At 40.9% G+C, this 7371-nt stretch overlaps 1 protein-coding gene across 1 annotated transcript in view; it reads right to left on the bottom strand.

Annotated features, from left to right (window-relative positions):
- LOC119416770 (proline-rich transmembrane protein 3) overlaps positions 1–382 on the bottom strand; it is a 22887-nt gene extending 22505 nt beyond the window's left edge. Inside the window, exon 1 of the mRNA XM_037683953.1 lies at positions 135–382. The gene's annotated coding sequence lies outside the window, so the exon portion shown is untranslated. The remainder of the gene's footprint in view (positions 1–134) is intronic.
- Between the last annotated feature and the right edge of the window lie 6989 nt (positions 383–7371).

Genomic DNA, 7371 nt, shown 5'->3' with positions numbered 1-7371 from the left:
GTGTGTGTGTGTGTGTGTGTGTGTGTGTGTGTGTGTGTGTGTGTGTGAGGTGCGATGCAGCACAGTGGCGCAGCGTCACACACATTGCGCACTGAGCCGCCGCATAGCAGCCGCCAGGTAACTCCACAACATACCTGCTGCTGCTCGGCTCCTGTCCGATCGCGTGCGCTGCGGCAGGGTGGAGGGACTGGGAGGACATGCCGAGACAATGAAAGAAAAGGTCCCAGTTAAACGCTGTTCCTGGTTTTTTTACCCGCAGTGTGCACCCACCGGCGGTGGAGGTGAAAACATCTCAGCCTCTCTCACCATGAGCCAGTCAATATGCGCCCCCTTCTTCTCCCCGCATCTCTCCCTCCCTCTGTTTTTTCCTCTCTCTCTCTCTGGAGGAGAAACACAATAGCCTTTCTGACAACCTACCGCCGTGCACGTCTGTTATTACGCAACAACGCACCGAGACGCAGTTTTTTAAATAGTTCCCCTTTAAGGCATGTCGTTGTGGCATAAAATCAAAGCGCATCTATTTCTACTAGTTAGCCATCAGCAGCCTGCTTTATTATTTGGAGCTAGTGCAAATGATTTCTAGATTTTTTTTTTTTTACTTTGCTTTAACAAATTAATGTGTAAGCACAGACATGCACACACACTCCTCTTGTTTTTCTTTTACAATTTATACTAGTGTTGGATGTAACTGGGACCCTGTGTACACAATTTCGTTCCACGACATGTACCACTGTGGTGCGAACGACAAATAAAGAAACTATATATATATATATATATATATATATATATATATATAGTAATAAATTTGTGGGTCTAACAGGCAGAAGATCTTGCCTAGAATGTCAGAACCATCAAACAATCACCACACACTAGAAGATTATGAAAGTAGTCTTTATTTATGCATCTACTCCTAAAAAGATCCCCACCCCAAGCTAAAAAGGAAGGCCTATAATAAAAGGTTAGATGAGTTCACTTTGTTCACTTAGCTCACTCAGCGACGAGACCCCTCCCCAGGGTCTAAGCTTGTGATGTCGTCCAACACCCCTGGGGGTTGACTTAGCTGGACGACAGTCAGACCTCCTGGATTGGCTCCACACCAGGTCAGAGCAGGTGGCAGGAACAGCAGATCACAGGAACAGGAGCAGGAGTCCAAGGTGGCGACTGCACCCCCCTAAAGCCCAGCCCTAACTCTAAGGAAGAGAGTAGCTACCTTTCAAAGAAAACTCAATCACCTGCTTGTGGTCTTGTCCCTATGGTCGCTATACCCAAAGTTTGCGACCATAGGCGAAGGAAGTAATAATGACTGACCAGTACACGGAGAGCTTCGCCTTACAGCTCAGTTCCCTTTTCACCACAGAGCGGCACAGAGTCTACATTACTGTGGAAGCTGCACTGTCACTCTGTCAGTCTCATGCTCCATTATTCCCACATTTTTCAACAAAACCCCACAATACTTAAACTCCTCCACTTGAAACAGCACCTCAGTTCTGGAGACTGAATATCTATTCAAAACCATGTTTTAGACAGTTGTAGTTATTGTCATGAGTCTTGTTTTCAAAGGCAAATTTCTGAAATTGCACTTTTCACTACTCATAAGATAATTACTGGAAACCTATAATCACATTTTTATTTGTTAATTTTTCAAGTTAAGGTTTAATTTTGTTTTCCTGTGTTTGTTTGGAAAAAAAAAAAGATTTAGTTAGTTTTTCATTTTGCAAGCTGAAACTATTTTTTTATTTAAATTGTTTCCATGCTTACTAACTATTAATGGGATTGTTGAAGCATTAACTGATCAGGACATGTGACATTCTGAATAATTAAAACTATTAATACAGGAAAATTTGACTTAAATATGTCTGGTCTGAGGAGTTTCTTCAGGCAAATATGTGCTAAACCGGCTTGCCTTAACACCTGTTCCGTCTGCAATGGCATCACCAAGAGCGTGCAGCACCGAGCTGTTCTTCAAATTATAGCAGACATGCATTGTCTGAAACTTGGTAAATAGTGTGAAGAGGCTTTTAGAGGCAGATGAGGATGCTTTTTAAAATGATAGCAGAATGTTGCAGCGACCATTAAGAAAATAATCTGTGTATGAAACAGACCAGCTCTCTTGTTCCACCAGTAGGAGAGCAAACCACCTGGATTATTCACTGTCACTGTCATTTTTACAGTGCCACTCTGTCAAACTTATCTGCTGGTAATGCACTCTAAATTAAATGTTTTAAATAAATATCACAGGTTGCATTGTGTTTGTTTTTACTGAAAGACTTTCATTAGATTCGTGGTCAGTTTCTTGTATGAAGGTTGCGTAGTCGACAACAGTTCCAGAGTATTTTTTAGTGTTTTCCCATGCTGCATCTTGGCTTAGTGCCTGTTCTTCATGGCCCACTGGATTGTCTCTCTGGTTTGACAATAACACAATAATTTCATGTCTGGACATGCTAGAAGCTCAGATCTCTGTCACTATTGAGCTCAAACACAGACACAAGTTGGAAAAAAAAACAAACTAAGACTCTCAGTTCCCTTACAAACAAGTCTCGTTCCCAGTTGTTAAATCTCTGTTAGTTTCATTAAGTCGTCTGCTTCAAAGCTATGTCTTAAAATAACCTGCCTGGCTCAAAGGATTGTCCTAAGGCCATTAAATTACTACTGAGCCAGCAGCAGATATAGACGTATTAGACAGGTGGAGCGGGAACGCTTCTGGATGGTAATCACATTGTTGTTCACAGATTATGACTAATATTCTCAGGCTGTAAACACCCTGCATGTTTCACAGCATTTATCATATGTAGAATTATTTTTAAAAGTATCATTTGTTCCAATCATCCCTTGATTTTATTGTGAGAAGAGTTGCAGTATTATTCAGGTGCATATTCACATTCTCCTCATTATCATTTAGTAATATTCAATAATTAAATGTTCATTTTTATCTGAGACATCAGCATGTCCCATTTTACAAACTACTATTTGGTGACGATTCAGTTGGACTGAACTAATGTCTAATGTTTTCTTTATTGGACAAATTCATTTGAACTTTTCAAAAACTTTAATTTTTGATAGCAATGTTCAGTGTTTTATATTTTGTTTTAACCTTTATGCAAGGCATATATTTTATATTTTATTTTAATTTCTCCTGTTCTAAAGGCCGTTCAGTGAACCTGCGGCAAACTGACCTTTTCTGTCCATTAGATATTCTTCTGTAATCGTGCTGGTGAATGTGTGCAAAGGAACGGACAAACTGCAAAAAGCTAATGTGTCTTCTCTCTTGCAGTAGTAAACTCCATCCATCCATCCATCCATCCATCCATCCATCCATCCATCCATCCATCCATCCATCCATCCATCTATTATCTTGAGGACAGAGGATGCAGAGGATAGAGAGAGATGGAGAAGGATGAGTCATTGTGGAGACCCCTGAAGAGGAAAAAGCTGAAAGAAGACTGCCTTCCCCTTCTTCATTCTTTTCAGAGCTTTCTGGACTTCACCCTCACTAATCTTTCCCACTTCCTGGTCTACAGTTTCTATGAACTCTACTCTTCTTTCTCTTTCGTTCTCTTCATTCATTAGCTCCTCAAAGTACTCCTTCCATCTTCCCGTCACACTCTCCTCACTTGTTAGAACATTACCATTCCTATCTTTAACAAGCCTAACCTGCTGCGCATCCTTTCCAGCCTGATCCCTCTGTCTCACCAATCGGTGCAAGTTCTTCTCAACTTCTTTAGTGTCCAGTCTCTCATACAACTCATCGTACGTCCTCTGCTTTGCCTTAGCTACTTCCCTCTTTGCTCTACATCCCATCTTCTTATATTCCTGTCTCCTCTCTTCAATCCTCTCATTGTCATATTTCTTCTCAGCTAATCTCTTTCTTTGAACGGCGTCCTGCACTTCGCTATTCCACCACCAGGTTTCCTTATCATCAACTCTCTGTCCAGATGACACAACAAGTACCTTCTTACCTGTCTCTCTAATTACTGTTGATGTAGTATCCCAGTCATTTGGAAGTTCTTTCTTACCACCCAGAGCCTTTAACAGCTTCTCTCTGAATTTCTCACAACATTCTTCCTTCTTCATCTTCCTGCACCATTTGGTCTTCTTCTCTGATTTTACTCTTTTTCTTTTCTTCACAACAACAGCCATTCCACACACAACCACCCGATGCTGTCTGGCCACACTCTCCCCTGCCACAACCTTACAGTCTCCAATCTCCCTCAGGTTTCCTCTTCTACACAGAATGTAGTAGACCCGCGTACTCCTTCCTCCACTCTTATAGGTTACTCTATGTTCCTCCCTCTTTTAGAAACAAGTGTTGACTACAGCCATTTCCATTCTCCTGGCAAAATCCACCACCATCTGTCCTTCCTGGTTTCTTTCCTTGATACCAAACCTACCCATCATTTCCTCATCCCCTCTGTTTCCTTCACCAACATGTCCATTCAGGTATGCTCCGATCACCACTCTCTCCTCTCTGGGAATAATCTCTATCACTTCATCCAGATCTTTCCCAAATGTATCTTTCTCGTCCCCATCACATCCAACCTGTGGAGCATAACCACTGACGATGTTTAGGATCAGACCTTCTACTTCTACATTCAGACACATCTGACACCCTTTTCACCTCTACTACATTATTTGAAAACTCCTCCTTCAGGACCACTCCTACTCCATTTCTCTTTCTATCCATTGTAAAACAATTTGAACTCTGCTCCATTGCTATGAACTTTGCTGCCCTTCCACTTGGTCTCTTGGACACATAAAACTTCTACCTTCCTTCTCTGCATCATGTCAGCCTGCTCTCTACCTTTGCCTGTCATTGCCCCCACATTTAGATTTGCAACCCTCGGTCCTACATTCTTGACTTTCCTTTTCTCCCTCTATCTCCTGTCACGTTTCCCTCCTCGTGGTCTTCGACTAACAGTAGCACAATTTCCGCCGGCACCCTGTTTGTCCACAGAACCAGTGGCAATCGTTGTTAACCCGGGCTTCGACCAATCCAGTACAGTTTCGCTTCGATGAACTCGCATTATAGTTTTGGCAAAAGGCTTTTTTAAATTTTATTTTTTTACGTCGGATGCCCTTCCTGACACAACCCTCACCATTAACCTGGGCTTGGGACCAGCACAAAAGAAAGAGTGGCTTGTGCTCCCTGGCTGGTTTCACTGTGTTTCTCATCAAAATAAACCTCTTTTATTAAGAACAGCTTTACTAACAACAAGCTGGAGATCCATGATCCTCGCCAACTCTGTGCTTTGAGTCTTTTACTTTGTGGCTTCCCTTCATCTTGGGAAAGGATGCCCCCCACCTCTGGGCCCCAACGACACACTTCTAAGAGACAGGCTTCCTCCTGTCTATCAGGCTCCATCTCAGCCTCTGAAGCATTAAACTTCACCACATCTAAGACAAACACCACTTGTCTGTTTTGTCTAGATTTTCCATCACTTTATATTGAACAGTCACTAATGAGGAAAAACCACAGCTACCAGTGTAAACAGTTGAAAGAAATTTTATTTTTCAGACTGAGTCAAAAAGAATTGATTATGGCATAAACTACAGATTGTTAATATATATATATATATATATATATATATATATTTTTTTTTTATATAATTTTTTCTTCTTCTTATAACCAACTTCTATTTAACTAAGCCAAATTGACTTTTCCTTACAAAGATAATGATTACTTTAGAATAGTTGGCTTTGTTGAATGTGCATTTCAAAATTTCACATTCCCATTTCTTATGTGATGAAAAGTAAGATTGCCTCGGGCATAATTATAATAAGGTAACATTTACAAATGTTACAATTAAATGTTCTTAAACAATGTACAAAATAGTTCCCGTTTGGTCATTGTACTCATCTTGTATCAAAAAAAATTATTTACAACCGTTTCAAAACATATTTGGGAATTTTTGCTCAAAAGAGTGCAAAATGGAGAGAATGACAACTAATCAAGTCAAGTCAACTTTTTTTATAGAGCACATTTAAAACAGAACCTGTTTTCAAAGTGCTTAACAACAACAACAACAACAATCAATGAGTAAATTAAAGAGAAAAATATATAAACATATATATACAATACACTAATAATAATAACTGAATAATTAATAAAAAGCATTTAAAACATAGGGTCACAGATTAAAAAACACTAGATCAATTTACACTGTGTGAAATGTCTGAGAGAACAGATGTGTTTTAAGCAGGGATTTGAAGTGAGGAAGGGAGGTGGCCTGCCTGATGTTGGGGGGCAGGTTGAAGGGAGGTGGCCTGCCTGATGTTGGGGGGCAGGTTGTTCCAGAGTTTGGGGCCCATGACTGAAAAAGCCCGGTCTCCTCTGAGCTTCAGTCTTGTTTTTGGAACAGCCAAAAGCAGCTGATCGGATGATCTCAGGGCCCAAGAGGGAACGTAAGGTTCCAGAAGCTCAGAGGTAAAGGGGTGTGAGGCCATTTAAGCATTTGAAGGTCAACAGAAGAATTTTAAAAACTATCCTCGTACGAACAGGGAGCCAGTGAAGGGAGGACAGAACTGGTGTAATATGTTCAGAACTACAAGTTCCGGTTAAAAGCCGAGCAGCAGCATTCTGGACGAGCTGAAGACGCGAGATGGAGGCCTGGCTGATCCCAGCATACAGTGCGTTGCAATAGTCCAATCGGGTTGTGACAAAGGCGTGGACTAGTTTCTCAAGGTCAGGTCTGGACAACACTGACTTGAGCTTAGCTACCTGTCTGAGTTGGAAGAAGCTTTTCTGCAGAACAGAGTTAATTTGTTTGTCAAACTTAAAATCAGAGTTTAAAACCATCCCGAGATTTTTACCAGACTGCTTCAGATATGGCTGAAGAGAGTCCAGGTTGACAGGATCAGTGGTGGCAGTTGAGCTAGGGCTAGGGCTAATGAACAATAGTATAAAATACAGCAACTACAGCATAGATTACACCATTAATAGAAATCTTATTACAGTAGTCCCTCGCTACTTCGTGGTTTGTTTAGCCCAGATTCGCTCTATTGTGGTTTTTCAAAATAAGATTGGGCATGACACACAATTGGCTGATTGATGGATGAGCCAGACGACTGGCATGGATTTTTAAAAATTATTAATTATTTTAAATTATTTAGCACCCGCTGCACATTTGTGCAGCCCATACTGCAGGATAAACTTCCTGTTGCAGCTGATCAGCTGATCTCCATGTAGAGTGGAGAAGTGGGCGTGGTCAAGAGCGCTTGCAGGTGGCAAAGAGCAGAGGAGGAAGGGAGCTGAAATCATGACAATCTGTGCTCTTTTAGAGCGTTTAGAAACATTGTTTATATTGCAAGAGTGTGGGAAGGGTTTAAAACACCTACATATATATATATATATATATATATATATATATATATATA

Source organism: Nematolebias whitei, chromosome 11, assembly GCF_014905685.2.
Source record: "Nematolebias whitei isolate Nwh7 chromosome 11, NemWhi1, whole genome shotgun sequence".
Taxonomy (NCBI): domain Eukaryota; kingdom Metazoa; phylum Chordata; class Actinopteri; order Cyprinodontiformes; family Rivulidae; genus Nematolebias; species Nematolebias whitei.
The sequence above is the reverse complement of the archived record's forward strand: the minus strand, read 5'-3'. Positions and strand labels throughout refer to the sequence as shown.